The sequence below is a fragment of the Symphalangus syndactylus genome, chromosome 23 (assembly GCF_028878055.3).
Source record: "Symphalangus syndactylus isolate Jambi chromosome 23, NHGRI_mSymSyn1-v2.1_pri, whole genome shotgun sequence".
Classification (NCBI taxonomy): Eukaryota; Metazoa; Chordata; class Mammalia; order Primates; family Hylobatidae; genus Symphalangus; species Symphalangus syndactylus.
In genome coordinates, this window is record NC_072445.2 from 66,595,267 (window position 1) to 66,614,798 (window position 19,532).

At 42.4% G+C, this 19,532-nt stretch overlaps 1 pseudogene; it reads right to left on the bottom strand.

Annotated features, from left to right (window-relative positions):
* Positions 1 to 789: 789 nt before the first annotated feature.
* The window catches only part of LOC129473176 (N-alpha-acetyltransferase 40-like), a 68,440-nt pseudogene continuing 49,697 nt past the window's right edge, over positions 790 to 19,532 (bottom strand).

A 19,532-nucleotide genomic window follows, 5' to 3' on the forward strand; every position in this document is an offset into this window, starting at 1 on the left:
GCAGGTCCCTGGAGTCTCCCCCTTGAGTGATGTTCAATAGACCCTGGCTATGAGCATCCACTCAGGGCCTCGATGCCAGCATGACCACTGAAAGGGGTAAAAAAAAAGGCTAATGAAAACGATGATTTTAAATACAAACCCATCAATAATTCTTGTACAATATTTTTCCCTAGGTTTTATTCTTCCTTGATTAACTCCTGCAACTCCCCATCAAACATAACACCAGTTGTAACACAGTTCCTTTCTGTGCTTATGATCTGTGTTGCCATATAGAGGTTGTGTTTGCAAGACTGACATTTCAAAGGCGCCTGCCCTGCTTCAGAGGGCCTCTCCTAGCCAGTGGGATCTGCTGCCACTGGTTGGAGGGTGGTGCTGGATTCTGCCTCATGTTCTGAATGGTAATTGTTTCCAGGAATGTCGGCAATAAAAGAAAGAAAGATAGATGATAGATAGATAGACAGACAGACAGATAGATAGATAGAAAGAAAAGAAAGAAAGAGAGAGAGAAAGAAAGAGAAAGAAAGAAAGAAAGAAAGAAAGAAAGAAAGAAAGAAAGAAAGAAAGAAAGAAAGAAAGAAAGAAAGAGCTAAGCATAAATATGAACTTGGCTGACTAATCATCATCATTAACCAAAAGATTTATCATCCAAACATGGTCTAAAGAAACACAGATACCTGGATATACCTATTTACTTACAAACATTTATTTAAAGAAATAAGCAGGGATCGAGTTAATATCATCTAGACAGTTCAAACACATTTTCTTATCTGACCACCACATGAACCCTGCTGAGACAGCTTTCCTTTCCTTGTTATGTCAATGGTGGCTGGTGATATTGGATGGTAAGTGGGTTGGTGTTTATCTTCTTGGCAACCTCTTGCTGCTGGAAACCTTTTGCTCCCTGAACCTGTTTCTTATCTATAGAATGAAGAAAGTGCAAAAATTAGTAAAAAAAAAAAAAATAATAATAATACACCTACTTCTTAGGATCTGTAAGAGAATTGAATGGGATAATAGATTTATAGCATCTGGGACATGATCAGAGTGACTATTTCAGTTACAATTAATGAAATGGAGACTCAGACAGGTAATTTTCTCAAAGCCAGATAGCCAGTGAGTGGTAAGGCTGGGATTTGAACCCAGGTCCATCTAAGTCTAATGCCTGAACTCCTTTTATCTGCTGCTGACTCCTTCTACTAGGAAACTAGGCACAAAGACTCTTAAGCTTGACTGGCTCATAGTACGCAGGGAAGGGTCATTTCCACTTAATTCGTAAAACATCTCAATAACTGTCTAATCAAACTCTATGACTTTTCCGCATTGCTCTTCGTTCCAGCTTCTTGAACTGAAAACTAAGCTCATGTATGTGCAATCTCTCTCACCCAGGATGAATGCTCATCTGGAAATACAGGAGTTTCTGGAGCCATCTCTGAAAAACGCAGCAAAAGTGGATCAGGGTTTCCAGCCATCTCAGCCCACTGAGCTCATGGTGAGGGCAGGAGGACAGCAGCAGAGGGAAAGAGCATGCCGTGTGAAGTCACAGGCCCCCAGCACCAGCTCCACCACTTAACAGCTGTTTATCCCCTGTGAGTCTCGGTTTCCTGAACTATGAAATGGAGAAACCTATAACACGCCTGTTTCCCTCACAAGGTTGAGAGGACTGGTTGAAGTCAAGCCGCTAAAAGCACACTGCAAACTGTAAAGTTCTATGTGATTTGTTTTTACCAACCAAACCACAATCCATTGCCAGACAGTTCTTCAAATAAGGGACAGACTTCTGGATGGGCGTGGTGGCTCACGCCTGTAATCCCAGCACCTTGGGAGGCTGAGGCGGGCGGATCACCTGAGGTCAGGAGTTCGAGACCAGCCTGGCCAACATGGTGAAACCCCGTCTCTACTAAAAATACAAAAATTAGCCAGGTATGGTGGCCGGCACCTGTAATACCAGCTACTCGGGAGGCTGAGGCAGGAGAATTGCTTGAACCCAGGAGGCGGAGGTTGCAGTGAGCCGAGATCATGCCATTGCACTCCAGCCCGGGTGACAGAGCGAGACTCCATCTCAAAAAAAAAAAAAAAAAAAAAAAAAAAAGACAGATTTCTTTGCCTTAGCAATAATCACGACTAATATATTCCAGGATGTTTTGCACTTTCCTAGCCTTCAAATAAAACTAAACCCAAACAAGAATTCTGAAATGGTCTTTAGTTCTACAACTCTTATTGAGTATCTCCTGTGCGAGGCCCTGTGCTGAGCGTGCTGTGGAAGGCAAATGTGACTAAGACTTAGCCCCCTGCTCGAGGAGTTCATGGCCTGGTGGGAGAGTTCAGACAATTACATGAAGTGTGTCATACCAGAAGAGGGGAACAAATAAAGTGTTAGAAAAGTGTAAGGAGGCTGAGCTTACTATTAGTTTAGTGAACTCAAGGAAAGCTTTTTGGAGGACAGAATATTTCAATTGAGCCTTAAAAGTTGACTAATATTTGGGCAAGTAAAAATAACCACTTGAAAGCCAAGCCAGGTGTAATCCCAGCTACTCAGAAGGCCGAGATGGGAGGATCACTTGAGCCCAGGAGTTCAAGGCCAGGCTGGGCAACATAGCAAGACTCCATTTCTAGAAAAAAGAGAGAGAGAACCACATGAGCAAAGAGTTGGGGCAGAAAAACATAGGCTATGTAGGCAAAGAGGAGACAGACTTGGACTTGACTGACTCAAAGGGCACATAAAGAAGAGGCTGGGAAGCAGAGACATGTAAGTGGGAATTGAAAGTCAGCCCTGTGGCTTGTTTTTTGAACAGGAAATAGAAAATTGATCCAGCAAGAGACTGCAGAATGGTTTGGAGCAGAGGGAGACCCAAGGCAGACAACACATTCCAGAGTTCATTGCAGTGGGCCAAATATAAGGAAATTCTGAATTAGGACAGCTGCAGTGGGAACAGGGAGATGCCTTATAAGAATAAAATCCAAAAGATGTGTCAGAATAAACAGTAGGAAAGATCTGGGACTGTAAAACCTGGTGAGCAAATGGGGGTTTGTTTCACTATTTCCAAAGCTTCACAGATTGATCCATTCAACAAAGATGGGTCAGACGCATGCTAGGGTGGAAGGTATGGCAGTGAGCAAGACAGACAGGATCCCTGTGGGGCTCACGTGTTCAGGAGGCAAACCTGAACAAGTAACAGTGCAGAAACAAGGTGGGCACACGGCAGTGTCCCTGAGTCGGGGCCAGGGAGGAGGGGAGCTATTCAGGGAGGTGGGAGGACTCTTCATCTAAATTTAAATAATGAGCATGGAACAGCTGGATGAAAGTGGGGGAGAAGCGATCTTCATGACTTTTTATCCAAATAGCATTTTAGGGAGTTACTGTTTATTTGCTTATTTTTGAGACAGGGTCTCATTTGGTCACCCAGGCTGGAGTGCAGTGGCATGATCAGAATTCACTGCAGCCTCAAACTTCTGGGTTCAAGTGATCCTCCCACCTCAGCCTCCTGAGCAGCTGGGACTACAGGTGCACACCACCATGCCCAGATAATTTTTTATTTTTTCATAGCTATGTTGCCCAGGCTAGTCTTAAACTCCTGGCCTCAAGTGACCTTCTCACCTCAGCCCCCCAAAGCACTGAATTACAGGCATGAGCCACTGAGGCCTGGCCATGGGAGTTACGTTTTGGTGTCGAGACACCAAGGTCCCTCTGTGGCCCTAAACAAGGGAAAATCTCTTATTTACTCTCCTTTGGAATAGATGAGCTCCCTGTGTCTTGCATACAGTATACTCCCAACCTCTGATAATGTCTTCTTTCTCCCAAAGTAGCTATGAGACAGTTTCCCATCTTTTCTTCCAAACAGACCTTTGGATGTCCACATGGGTTTTCATTAAGTTTCTCCAAAAATCCAGCTTGATAGGTAATACTTAGCACCAAACTTAAGTGTCTCATAAGCTCACAGACACTGGATAAATAAGACTTGTTCATCAATACAGAATATGACAAACATCCCTGGTCCATTTAAGAGACCACAGGGTAGTTTTTAGAATAAGACAGGTGAACTTTTCTATCCAAAGGGTGAGGAAGCCCATCTGGTATGACAAATGCTGTTCCTGGCTTCATTCCTTGCCTGAGACCAACTGCCAAAACCTTTTTCATGAATCAGTAGTGAAGATAATCTAAGCTGTTCCCAGTAGACTCACTAGTGCATAGGTTCCAGGCATAAGACATCAATTTGGTTTGGTTATAAAATTTAATATTCTACAACTCACAGAGAATCTAATTCATTTGCCATCTGGTTTGGGAAGAAAGACCTCTGGAAACATTCAGGGGCCTTCCTGAAACATTCAGGGATTAATATTTCTCATCTTCTTCCCAGTCTTCCTCAAGACCTTTCCATTCACACAAAAAGGTAATAATCTACCTGGAGTATTACCCTTTATTTCAAAAGCAGTAAGTTCATTCCACCTGGTTTACTTTGTAATATATCTATGGATTTTCTCATTCTCTTGCCCTAACAGTTTCAAGCCACATTAAACGTTCTCTACCCCATCCTTGAGGGCTGTGAGTGTATAGACCCATCACATTACAACCTAATTATCTTAAAACACCATTTTATACTTTCATAACCTGAAAAGTTTACAAAACACCTTCACTTACGTTATCTCAATTTGTTCTCATGCTGACCCTGAAAACACTCTTATGAAACAGGAAAATCATGCATTGTTATTCGCATTTTACAGACGAGGCTATTAAAGCCCAGGAAGGTGACATGGTCAAGATCTGGGATTCCTTCTTTGGTCTTCAGTGTGCATCCTGCCTAAAACACTTAACAGCCCTCATCCTCAGTACATCAGTACGTCAGGGTGATGTCCCCTAACCTCAGCATTCCAGATTTTCTATCTAGTTTTCCAACCTTGTCTTCTCCGGTATCAACCATCTGTTCCAATGCAGCTGGTGTTTCTAGTGTTATCTGAGTCTCTCATGCCCTAGAGGGCCTTAACTGGCTGCCCTGCATCCCCCTAGGAGCTGGTGGACGGGCGGCCTGGAGCCTGAGTACCCTGCAGGGATGCATGTGGCACTTTGCATGTATGTGCTTGTGTGCATTTGTCTGAATTCATAACTTTCATTAGATCCACAAAGAGGTCTGTGGCATTCTCCCCCTAAAAAAGGTTAAAAATCAATTTCGTACAGTTTTCCTTGCCCCCAAATGTCCTTTCCACTCCTGCTGACCTATTTAATGCTACGCCTCCTAATTTTTTTTCAGAACTTAAACAAAGCCAACTACTAACATTAGTGATCTGTAAATTTCCCTTTCTAGAATAGTTCATTTGTTCTTTTCTTTCCAAAGATTAATTCAAAAAGGGAGAAGCTAAAGTATTCCTAGGGTGGCTTTTACATATGCAAATAACATGCCATAACTTATCCCAATTCATAGAACAATTAGTTGTAAACCTTAATCATTCCCTTCAGGGTTGATTTAAATCCTTCCATTAGCACAATGGTGCTGTGTGATAAAGAGCATAAACAGCTCAACAGATACATCTAACCACATTGATACAGATAAGGTATCAGTTATGAAAACTATACTCTCCTCTGTAAGGATTGTGTAATGATATTCCAGATGAAAAAAAATAGCAAAGGTTCAGCCATTCCCTAGACACCAAAACAAGCCAGCCTCACTACTTATGGGGCCCGGAGGGCATAATGAGCCTTGTAAGAACAGATTTGCTTTGGGAAGTGTCTTAGTGCATGTTATGTTCCTTATAAGAGAATACCTGAAACAGGGTAATTGATAAAGAAATACTATTTATTTTTTACAGTTCTGGGGGCTGGGAAGCCCAAGGCCAAGGAATCACACCTGGTGAGGGCCTTCTGGCTGGTGAAGACTCTGCAGAGCCCTGAGGTGGTGCAGGGCGTTACATGGTAAGGGGGCTGAGCGTGCTGGCTCAGGTCTCTCTCTCTCTCTTCTCATAGAGCCACCAGTTGCACTCCCATGGTGATATGGTTATATGTGTGCTCCCTCCAAAATGCATGTTGAAATATGATCTCCAATGTTGAAGGTGGGCCTAGTGGGAGGGGTCTGAGTCACGGAGGTGGATTCCTCATGAATGGTTTGGTGCTGTCCTAATGATAATGAGTGAATTCTTACTTTGAGTTCACACAAGATCTGATTGTTAAAAGAGTGTAGCACTTCCCTCCTCTCTCTCGTTTTCTCTCTCACCATGTGATATGCTGGCTCCCACTTTGCTTTCTACCATGAATAAAAGCTCCATGAGTTCTCACCGGAAGCTGAGCAGATGCCAGCACCATGCTTCCTGTACAGCCTACAGAACTGGAAGCGAATTAAACTTTTTTTCTATGTAAATTACTCAAAATCAGGTATTTCTTTACAGCAACACAAAAACGGACTAATACAGAAAGTTGATATCGAGGACCAGGGCATTGTTATAAAGATACCTGAAGATGTGGAAGTGGCTTTGGAACTGGGTAACAGGCAGAGGTTTAAAAAGTTTAGAGGGCTTAGAAGAACACAGGAAAATGAGGGAAATTTTGGAAGTTCTTAGAGACTGGTTAAATGGATCTGACAGCTGAGCTTCATCAGAAAAGTCCTATAGCCATGGCATCTGTATTAGTCATGGTTTTCCAGAGAAACAGAACTAATAGGACATATAAATAGATGTATATCTAGGGAAAGATTTATTATAAGGAGTTGGCTCATGTGATTATGGAGGCTGAGGAGTCCCATGATTTGCAGTCTGCATGCTAGAGACCCAGGACAGCTGGTGGTGCAGCGAGAAGGCCTGAGAACCACAGAGCTGATGGTGCAGATTCCAGTCCTGCGCTGAAGGCTGAGAACCAGGACTGCTGAGAGCAGGAGAATATCCTTGTCAGTCAGACAGAATTCAAAATTCTTCCTCCCTTTTATTCTATTCAGGCCCTCAACAGATGGGACAAGGCCCTGCCTCATTAGGGAAGGCCATCGACTTCACTCATGCTGCTGATTCAATTCTAATTTCTTCCAGAAACACCCTTGCAAACACCCAGACTGATGTCTGACCAAATATTCGGCCATCCCATGGCTCAGCCAAGTTGACCCATATGATGAACTATCACAGCAGCTACTGGATGCTACAGCAAACTCATCAGTGTCTTCCTCAGGAGGGTTTGAGAATCTGCTACTTGTCATCAGGAAAGGATATTTTCTCATTCTCATTAATACCTATTCCAAACCTTAAGTCCTTACTCCCAACCATCTCCACCTTCTTCATTTGCAGGAGACAAACATCACCCACTTGAGCCTATGAAGGCCAAAAACCCGAAACACCTACTCTTCTGCTTCTTCCATTCTCAGAGGATGGGGTGCTGTTTCCCCTTTCTAGACCAACCCCTCCATCCTCGCCCCTCATCCAGTCCATCTTCCCTAGAGCCTTGATCTACCACATTTAGCTGACAGTACTCTATCTTCAGACTCTTCTCTTGTGACACTACAGTTGACCCTTGAACAACATGAGTTTGAACAGCATGCGTCCACTTATGCGTGGATTTATTTTCAATAAAAGTTACACCAAGTGTGCCTGCTTCTTCTGCTTCCCCTTCCACCTCCTCCACCTATTCTACCTTTGTCACCCCTGAGATAGCAAGATCGACCCCTCCTCTTCCCTCTCTTCCTCAGCCTACTCAACGTGAAGACAATGAGGATAAAGACCTTCATGATGATTCATTTCCACTTAGTGAACAGTACATATATTTTCTCTTTTTTATGATTTTTCTTAACAACACTTTATTTTCTCTAGCTTAATTTATTGTAAGAATACAGTACATAATATACATAACACACAAAATATGCATTAATTGTCTGTTTATGTTATTTGTAAGGCTTTGTGTCAGCAGTAAGCGATTAGTAGTTAAGTTTTAGGGGAATCAAAATTATATATACGCAGATTTTCCACTGCGAGGGGAGCCAGGGCTCCTAACTTCTGCATTGTTCGGGGACCAACTATACCTTCTTTTGAAGCTCACACCACTGGCATACACCACCTGCCATTTTTTTTTCACCACCCCCAAACCCCTGTACCATCCCTGTGGCCATTATTGTATGGCATTAACTCCTGACTCACTGGTGACCCTTCCCCTCTTTGTCCTTCCTTCATTTTGGTAACTTCACCATCCTTGTGAATGTCCTAGACCTTAGAGGTTTGATGCCTTCTGCAGCAAACTTTTTCTTCCTCTCTCTCAGTAGCCCTCTCCCAAGATCACACCCTAGACCTTGTCTTCACTAATAACTGTGCCATGCCTGAAATCCCTTTTTCAAATATCCCATAATCTGATCACCACCTCTCATCTTTTAAACATATTGGTTCTAGTAGCCCCACAACATAATTTTTTACCTTATCAAGACTGGCAGTCTATAAGCCACAACTTTTTGTAATACTTGTCATAAAATTATAATCATCAACTTGTAATCACTCTCAATTCCCTTGTCCTTTTCTCTTTTCCTCAGACATAGCAGGAAAAAGTCAAGACTGGGCAAATCTACTTTTGTGTGATTTCATCCAAGCAACCAAACACTGCTCAAGAAAAACTACACAGTTTGGCTGGCTGGTTGGACAAGTTCAAAACCACGAATATCAAAAGGACACCCACGCTCCCCAGCAATCCTACCACCCAGTGAGTTTGCTTTCACACTCTCCTTGGGGACGATGGTATACTCTCTCTCTCCTCAAATCTCTTTTTCTCTCTCCACTCTCAGCTCATGGACTTACCTCATCTTTATGGGAAAAATAGAAGCACTCTATAGTTTGATGACAGCATAATTAAATCCCCAGCCCTGAGCTCTAAACTTGTATATCCAACAGAAGACACAACGTCTCCCTATGGATGCTGATAAACACCTCAAACTTAGCGTATCCAAACAGCACTCCTAATTTCTCCCAAAGAAGCTGTTTCTGGACCTGTTTTTCCAGTCTCAGCAAATGGCTCCACTTTCTACTCTGCTGCTTATTAAAGGGCTCACAGTCTTCCAATATGGCCCCATTGCTTGCTGCCTAGGCAATATCCACTCTCCTCTTCTTCCTTATTAACACGACTTGAGTTCAGGGGGCTCAATGTGACAAGCCAAACTTATTTACAGAGAAGAGTGGTCATGTGACCCCAGTTTTGGCCAATAAGATACACTCAGAAGTTCCTGGGTGGGCTTTTCGAGGAAGCTCTTAAAAGGGGAAGACCCAGTGGGTATTACTGCTTTTGTCATTCCTCCTTTCTCTTTATTCTTGGCTAAAATGCACACATGACACCTGGAGGCACAGCAGCCGTCTCACCAGCAGAACCAAAGTTGCACAGATAGGAATGGGGAGCAGAATGGGTCTGGGTCCCTGATGGCATTACAGGGCAGCTGTATTAGCCTTGTACTGCCCACCTATGGACTTTTTGTTGCTGATGAACAAATTAATCCCTATTTGCTTAAGCCATTACAATGAGGTTCCTGCTATGTGCTGCTGACTGCAATTTTAAATGCATGACACTGTTGAAAATGCAGGGCAATCCTTGCTTCAGAACTAACCATCTCCTCCCAAGAGAGGTAGACACTTTTCCTGGGTGTTCATTCCAACTGGTTTCTAAAAAAATGAGTTCTTAAACCCAAATGAGTTCCTAAATATACATTTTCTCCTTTTTCCTATACTTAGGACACTAAGTTCTCCTGCTTTGGTTTTGAGTTGCCACAAAAATATCTGTTTTTCTCCACATGATTTCCCCACTAGTACCTTTGGAAACTGGCATTTGGGATTCTCACATGTTCATTTGTATGAGGTTTTTGTCCATCTAAGCCGCTCCATGTACATACACATCAGAGATTTCCTAAGCTAAAGTTCTTTTTTTTAACAAGCACCTATATAGTTCTTACTATTAATTATGTGCCAAAACCCTGGTATAAGTGTTTTACAAATACAAATTCACTTAATTTTCACAACACCCAGGTACTGTCTTTATCTCCATTATTGAAATGAGGAACTGAGGCACAGAGAGGTTACCTAAATTTTTCAGTATTGCTTAGCTAGTAAATAACACAACTGAGTTCAAACCCAGGCTTCAGAGATGGTGCACCATGCTAAGCTCACATGACTGGGGAAAACTAAACTAACGAACCAAACACAGAAACAACAGATATTCTTGAAGAACTTGAAAACCTACTACCTTTAAACCACTGTCTAAACTGCAAAGAAATCCAGGAAATAAATAACACATGTTCTGTATTTTCCAAGAGCTTACAACAGAGCAGAGAGGAACCATGTACCCAATAACCTACCGAAAGCAAAGCATGATGACTCCTCTGGGATGAAAAGAGGTACGGAGCACACACTTAGACCATGTAGGGACATGGGATAGTATTATAGTAAAATTTCCCAGGAAGCATCCAAATGTCCCCATCCAGGGTGTGATGGGGCCATGGAGAACAATTTTTCTCAATAAAACGCAGCCATCTCACCAGCAGAACCAAAGTCGCACAGGTAGGAATGGGAAGCAGAACGGGTCTGGGTCCCTGATGGCATCACGGGGCAGCTATGTTAGCCTTGCACTGCCTGTCTATGGACTTTCTGTTGCTTTTGAACAAATTAATCCCTATTTGCTTAAGCCATTACAATGAGGTTCCTGTTATGTACAACTCTCAGCTTAATTGGCTGTGTGACTTTGGTCAACTCACTTCCTTTCTGGAACTTGGACTTCATCATAGACAGAATGAGGGATCTGGATTTTACAAGGTTACTTCCAGTTTGACAGTTGGTGAGTTGATGTTTTCAGCAATGTTTTTGTTATGGAGACTCGCATTACTCATTCTGTAAGCCCCAGGCTAGAGCTTCTATCCTTCCAGTTGGCTGTGATGTATATTAATATTATTTTTAAATTGGGAACCTCTTTCCATGTCAATAAACATAACACTATTTCATGATTTTAATGCCTGCATAATACTATGTTGTGTATACTCTACTTCATTTAACCAATCTTGTTTTATTCACAGTTAGAGTGTTTCCAAATTTGCTGCCATGAATATCTATGTATCCATATCTTTATGCCATGTCCAATTACTTCCTAAGAAAAATTCCCAGAAGTGATTTTTTTTACATCAAAGGGAAAGCATGACTTTAAAGATTTTTGGTGCATATTGCCAAATGTCTTCCTGAAAATTTGCCCTTTTTACACTTGAACATATGAGAGTTCCTTCTTTCTCCCCATAACTTCATCAACCTGGAGTATCAATTAAAAAATAAAATAAAAAAGAAGAAAATAAAAGAAGAAAACTTTTTGCCATATTCCTGGAAAAAATATTTTTATTGGTCTAATTTGTGTTTCCTTGATTACTAGTGGTGTTATCAGTGTTTCCTAGGCTTATAGGCCAGTCAGCTCTTCATTAGTGAATGGGCTATGTGATGGTTAATATTAGGTGTCAACTTGATTGGATTAAAGGATGCCTAGATGGCTGGTAAAGTATTGTTTCTGGGTGTGTCTGTGAAGGTGTTGCCAGAGGAGAGTGACATCTGAGTCAGTGGACTGGGAGAGGAAGAACCACCCTCAATGTGGGTGGGCACCATCAAATCAGCTGCCAGTGTGGCTAGAACAAAAGAGATGGAAGAAGGTGGGGTAAGCTGGCTTGCAGAGTCTTCTGGCTTTCATCTTTCTCCTGTGCTGGATGCTTCCTCCCGTTCCTCCTGCCCTTGGACATCAGACTCCAGGTTCTTTGGCCTTTGAACTCTGGGACTTAAACCAGTGGTTTGCTGAGGGCACTTGGGCCTTTGGCCACAAACTGAAGGCTGTACTGTCAGCTTCCCTGCTTTTGAGGCTTCTGGACTCGGACTAAGCCGCTACTGGCTGCTTTATTCCCCAGCTTGCAGATGGCCTATTGTGGGACTTTGCCTTGTGATTATGTGAGCCCATTCTCCCTAACAAACTCCCTTTCATATATACATATATCCTATTAGTTCTCTTCTTCTGGAGAACTCTATTTATGGCCTTTATCCATTTCTCTGTTGGTGCTATTCATCTTTTGCTTATTGATTTAGAAAGCAATATATTTTGTATTTTTTATTTTATTACTGTTATATTGTATAGCTATTTTAAAGCAATTAACCCATGATTTATTACATATGTTGTAAATATTTTCTTCATTTTATCATTTGCTTTTTAATATTTTTTATGGCTCTTTAGATGAACCAAATTGGTTAACTGAAGTAGGCAAAGGTCTTCTGTCAAGGGCTGGATAGCAAATATTTTAGGCTTTATAGGCCCTACAGTCTCTGATACAACCACTCAACTCTGCTGTTGTAGCTACAGACAATTCATTAATAAGTGGACATGGCTGTGTTCCAACAAAACTTTATGAACAAAAACAGGTGGCGGGCAGCTGGATTTGGCCTACAGGCTGTAGTTTGCTAACCCCCAATCTATACAACTGTTTAATTTTCCCCCTGAGGTTCTGATGGTTAGCCCTTCTAACTTTAGCAGTATCTCATCCTAATTCAGATCTGTTCCTTGAGGAAGCCCACAGTGAGTGGGACACACAGCCTGCAATCCCTGAATTGCCTCTTTCCCAGGACAGTCCACCATCTCTATGCCATTCATTCAGTGCTGCTTCGTTCAGAGCGACAATCCCCAACCTTTTTGGCACCAGGGACCGGTTTTGTGGAAGACAATTTTTCCACGGGGGGGCGGGGAGTAGCTGCGGATGAGGTGGGAGAATTAGATTCTTATAAGGAGCTCATAAGGAGTGTGCAACTTAGATCCCTCACATTCGCAGTTCACAATAAAGTTTGCACACCTGTGAGACTCTAATGCTGCCACTGATCTGACAGGAGGCAGAGCTCAGGTATAATACTCACTCGCCCAATGCTCACTTCCTGCTGTGCGGCCTGGTTACGAACAGGCCAGAGACCGGTAGCAGTCTATGGCCCAGGGGTTGGGGACCCCTGGTTTAGAGGACCAAATGCTGCCATGGGTCTAGATATTTACTTCTAATACATCATTTTGTGAAATAAAAATGTAAGATCATTCCTTGATTTTGTATTTCTTTTGAGTTTTTCCAAAACATATTTTGGAAAAAGATTATTCCCCATATTTCCAAAGAAAAATCATGGCTTTCTCTGAAATATCTAAGTTTCCATAAATTCATTGTTTCACTTAATCACCTGTGGCATTTGCCACCATCTTATGGGTTAGGTTTCTGAGGCTAGCTCTTTACAGATGTATATTTTCCCTTTGGTTCTCTGCCTGCAATCAGGGTGGTTGCCAACAGGTAAAATATAGGGCCTTGGTAATGGCCTATGATCTGAATTATTAGATGTCCTCCAAGTACGTTCAAGTGAGAAAAAAAGACAGTATCACACTTCCCTGCTAAATTATACATTTCATTTTATGTTACGAAGATAATACTTTATTAAGACAGACAAGCGTAAGTATTCAAAAGAACTAAAATCACTAAATTTAAACTGATAACACACCACCGAAATTATTCTTTAAAGAAGGTAAAGCACTGAGGTAATGATATAAGAAACATAGTTAATATTTTGGAATATTTACTATGTGCCAACACTATGCTAAGTACTTTTCAAGCATTCACTTATTTAACCCTTACAACCCTACAGAGTGTATACTAAGATCAACCCATTTTATAGACAAAGTAACTGATTCTTATAGATAGACATTTCTTGCTTATGTTCACACAGCTAATAACGGAGCATAAACTTACAACCTGGTGTGTCTAAATTAAGGGTGCATGCTCTTTAAATTGCTTTTCTCAGTAATTCTGAATCATAATTCTTAAAAAGTCCTCCCCTCTCCATACCCCCAATAATAGTAGTAGCAGCAACAGACATTTGTACAGTGCTCAGTATGTGCCAGGCCTTGTTCTAAGAGTTTTCCATTTATTAACCTATTCATCCTCCCATTGACGAAGAGTCAAACTCTGTAAAAATATTTTAAGATATTTATTCTGAGCCAAATATGAGTGACCATAGCCCACGACACAGCCCTCAGGGGGTCCTGAGAACATGTGCCCAAGGAGGTTGGAGTACAGCTTGGTTTTACATATTTTTGGGAGGCATGAGACATCAAATACATTTAAGAAATACTCAGATAGCAGACTTCAGAGAGAGCAGGTTGTAAAATGTTTCTTATGGACTTAAAAGGGTGCCTGGCTCTTAGTTGATTATCTCCTAGATCTGGAAAGGAAGGAAGGAAAACAAGGGAGAAAGGGAATTCTCTACAGAATGTGGATTTTTCCCACAAGAGACTTTGCAGGGCAATTTCAAGATACGGCAGAGAAACGTTTTGGGGCAAAACATTTTATTTTCTTCCTCGTTATACCAGAGTCAGATTGGAAAGTAAGTCACGATATACAGGGTTAAATAAAACCCATCTGATGAGAATTTATGGCTTGTAGGATGTGATTCCCCAGACCCCTTAGATAGGAAGTTGGGCAAGATAAAAACAAATAAGAGCTTAGTCCTCACTCCTTAAAACCTTTATTAAATAGGTACTGTAAGTATCCCCATTTTCAAGATGAGGAAACTGAGGCACAGAAAAGTTAAGTCAGTAAATATCAGAGCCAGGAGTTAAACCTAGACAGTCCTAGCTGGCTTCAGAATCCATGCTTGTAACAGCCATGGTTCAGTTATAGGATGTTTAGAAATCACAGAAAAACATGAAAATCACTAACCAGTATCAATTACAGCTTAATATACCTCTTGTTAATCTGAAGAGGATGCATAGCTTCATTCTAAAACATATCAAGTAATCTCAGCTACTTGGGAGACTGAGGCAGGAGGATTGCTTGAACCCAGGAGGCAGAGGCTGCAGTGAACTGAGATCGCACCACTGCACTCCACCCTGGGTGACAGAGCCAGACTCTCAAAAATAAATAAATAAAATTTAAAAAATAAAGCATATCAAGTTTTTATTTCTGTTGGACCTTCCCATGGCTTTTGGTGGCAAAACCCCTTGCAAAACAGCTTTCTTCCAGTCTTAGAAATCTTTTAGCAAGTATGGTCCTCCAACTACTTCCAAATGAGGGCATCATGTTGCTTTCTTAGAATGACCCCATCATCTCTTTGAGAAGCAAGTATTCTTGAAATTTTTTATATGCAAATTAAAAAGGAACATACAATCCTACTATCTACTTAGATAACTTGCTGTTGGGAAATCAGTAATTTCTGCGTTAGTTCTTCCTAGCAGAAAGAAGTCATTTCCCTTTCTTTTAACCTGGGCAGTTTGCTCTGTGAAGTTGCCACTGAAGTTGGTCTTATATTTGTCCCTTGGAAGTCATCAGTAATTCTGACGCAGCCTGCTTTAGCAAGAAAGCTTTCAATAGCAACATAGGCTTATCAGTTCATAATATTTTATAACACACATAAAATGAACATAACACTTTGAAACATGGAAGAAAGAGGTTTAGCCCAGTCCAGACATGAGCTTGCAGTCTAGAGAGGAGAGGTGTGCTTCGTGAGACACTGACTGTGCACCCATGGTGGGCATGCTAGTGCAAGTTGATGCCCTGGGGACATTTGGTGACAGTATTAAGGTGTGTCCCAAGACCTTCATTACAACCGTCTTTTCTGTATCACCCCTACCATTGCTAAATGTGCCTCCACTCCAACCTGTGAATGAGCTGGGCCTATACCTAAGGGACTGGCCAAGTTACTTCAAATAAGCCTTCATGCAACTGAAACGGACATTAGGGCTGACCTGATAAATGATTGCAAAAGGATTTTTGATAATGAAAATCTTAGCCTGGGCGTAGTGGTTCATGCCTGTAATCCCAGCACTTTGGGCAGCCGAGGCAGGCGGATCACCTGAGGTCAGGAGTTCGAAACCAACTTGGCCAACATGGTGAAACCCCGTCTCTACTAAAAATACAAAAATTAGTGTGGTAGCGGGCACCTGTAATCCCAGCTACTCAGGAGGCTAAGATAGGAGAATCACTTGAACCCGGGAGGTGGAGGTTGCAGTGAGCTGAGATTGCACCACTGTACTCCAGCCTGGGCAATAAAGAGCGAAACTCTGTCTAAAAAAAGAAGAACAAGAAAAAAAAAAAATCTTAGTTGTGTCACAAGTGGAGGTTTTGACCCCTGTTGTCAGCCAAAGCCTTTGACAATGGAGATAGACAAGGAGGGGCCGCTGAGGGGCAGCCCAGCAGCTTACTGAGAATGGAGCTGTCATTCTTTGGCTGACAAAATGTAATTTGCTAACCATCCTGCCAAATAGACATGCTCCATCCTGCCAAATAGGGGCTGACTATTCTATTATCTCTAGTCCCACCTTTCTGGATTTAAGAGCCTCAGAGGCTGGTTTATAGTTTACACTTCAATGAGATCTCAGATCAATTCCAACATGTGGGGAAATCCAATAAGCAGGGACGCTGAAATTTATGTGTTTATTTAAAGCTTGCTGTGAAACAATTACATGAATCTCACTTATAATCATCTATTACAGTTTATAAGTTACTATCCACAGCAGATTTTGTTTGAGACAGGAAAATAAATTACGTTCTCAGCATCTTGTAGAATGTCTGCCTGACAGTTCAAGATGAGAAGTTGTGAAGTCCCCTCATGAAAATATGAAACCAGGGGCTGCATTGATTGTAGCTGTCGTGTGTGTGTGTCTGTGTGTGTGTGTGTGTGTGGGTGTGTGTGTGTGTGTGTTCTCCACTTCAGTGAAAGGAGGGCATAGTTAAGGAGCAGGATGCTGCAATCAGTCAACCAACTGCTATCTAGTGATGTCTTCTCCGTTCAGGGCAGTCTGCTAGCCAGCCAGGGGCTATACGGAAGCCCAAGGCAGCATCCTTTCAGGAAACTGAATACCCATCTAAAAATAATAGTAACACCACAAGACAGAACGTGCTGATGTTCAAAGGAAGATGAAACAATAGGCATTGTAGGAGAAAAACAAGTGCCTGCTGGGTGATCCAGGAAGACTTCCTAGAGAGGATGGAATTTGGCTTGGGTTCTGAGAGTGGATGGTGTTTGAGAGGCAGGGACAGAGGACATCCAGGAGGAGAAACCACCTGAGCTGAGGCACAGAGGGCAGTGCCTGACGTATGTTGAGGAAGAGCAATGGCTCTCACTGGGGGCAGAGAACTGGGGTAAGAAAATGAGGGGTTAGGCCGGAGAGGAGGTACAGTGGGGAAAGGTTGGAATGCTGCCCTTTCTCTGCATCAGAAATAGTCTTCTAAGAGGTACTGATCTAGAGTACCTATTAGAACGCCTTTACCCTGAGAAATGCTCAGGGGAACTTCAGAAGCCTCGTGCACTCCTCCAGGTTCTGAGAGACCCTTGGGAACCCCACAGTCCTGTATAGTAATTGGTTCCCTTGTGCCCTCCATGAGCGAATGAGGAATTAAGTAAGACAAAGTTCACCCCAACACAGATAGATATTATGTAGAAATTCCACCTTCTGATCTCTCCTCTTCATCATTTTTTAGATGAAAACACTGAGAAGCCAGGAACAACATCAGAAAGCCTCTCCCCTTCACACAAGGAGCAAACTAAGCAGAACATCAAAAGGATTGTGCTAGAACTGTAAGGAGAAACCTCATTTGTGTGTTTAATTGACCTCCTGTTCCTTTGCCAGGCAAGGGGCTAGGCCTTGGAGATACAGCAATGAAACGGACCAGGCAAGATCCAAAGCTTCATGCAACTTGCAAACCATTGAATAAGACACATATTAAACAAATTAATGCGTAGATAAAAGTTGGAAAGAAATATGGAGGAAAGGTTTTGGGAGCTATCAGAGACTACAACAGGGAAGGCCAGGAAATGCCTGTTGGAGGAGGTGACATTGAGGCTGAAATCTGACGGGCCAGTGAGCATTAGCCCAGTGAAAAGAGTAGGAGGAAGAGCATTTGCTTCTTCACTCATTCCTTACTCTCTATGCCTGGATACCTTCTTTAGTTATCTTGATGACCTTAGAGATCACGATGACTGTGCGGCTCTAATTCCCTGAAGGCTGAGACAGTCTATACAGCCTGAAGTGAGTCTATAGTATTTTCTTCTCTTCATAATATATAGGCACCTCTTACATCCCAAGATGTAGCTACGCTGGCAGCCCTTGGGTATTTGCAGGTGCTGCAATGGGTCTTCCCACAGTTCGCTTTACAGTTAACCTGAGACAGTGCTTGCTTGAACCCACCTACAGGCTGTTCAATCTTTGTCCTCAGATGTCATCGTCTTTCACATTGTAGGTCACCTCCTTTCTGAAATTCGGCCCTTCTTTGTCTCCATGACACTGTCTTTCCTCTGTTCAAATTCTCTGGCAACTTCTCCATCTGCTGTTTTGCACGCTATCAGTTGAGATCAGGTTTGGCCAGAAGCAGAGGCCCACAATAGCAGTGGCTTACACAAGATGGAAATCCATGTCTCCCTCACGTAAAAGCCTGCGGATTGGCAATCCAGGGCAGGTATAGCGGATTCCCCAAATCATCTAGAGGCCTGGCCCCGAGCCAGCCTCTACTGCTCCATCTTAAGGTAGAACACTCATCCTTGTGGTCCAAGAAGACTGCTAGAACTCCAGCCCTCCACATCGGGATTCGAGGAAGCAGGATGAGACTTGGGACAAATAAAAAGGGGACAAAAGACGCCAAGTGTCTATTAGGACAGGTTCCTGGAAGTGATTACATGACACTCACTCTTTTTAAAAATATATCTATTTTTAATTGCTGTATCATAATTGTATGTTCTTAAATCTCTTGGCCAAAACTTAGTCCAATGGTTACATCTAGTGATGAAGGAAGGTGGAATATATAGTTTTTATTTCAGATAATTCTGTGCTCAACTAGAAATGTGGGTTTTGTCATGGAAAAAGGTGAGAATGAATAATAATGAACAACCATCTTGATGGGTATGTCAAGTAACTTGGTTGTGGTGATGGCATCACAGGCATATGCACATATCCAAACTCATCAAGATATATATAGCAGATGTGTACAATGTTTGTATATCAATAATACCTCAATGAAGCTTAAAACAAAAGATAAGTGTGAAAGCACTGATCTGTGCCACACACCAACGGATGCGGGTGTCATCAGGAATTTCGACTTGTATAGTCCCAAACTTGCCAGTCTTATCCAACTGGGACTGTGTGCAGACAATGTCCACATTTCTCACTTCCTCTCTTTCTTTCTGAGATAGAGTCTCACTCTGTTGCCCAGGCTGGAGGTCAGTGGCATGATCTCAGCTCACCACAACCTCCTCCTCCTGAGGTTCAAGTGATTCTCCTGCCTCAGCCTCCTGAGTAGCTGGGATTACAGGTGCCCACCACCATGCCCAGCTAATGTTTGTATTTTTAGTAGAGAGGGGTTTCACCATGTTGGCCAGGCTGCTCTTGAAACCCTGACCTATAGTGATCCTCCCGCCTCGGCCTCCCAAAGTTTTGGGATTACAGGCTGGACCCACCATGCCTGGCCCACACTTCTTACTTCTTGACTTTCTCCTAAGCTCAATCACTGCATCCCAACTATCTGCAGTATACCTCCACCTGCTTGTCTACAGATCTCAAAGTCAACACCTCCAAA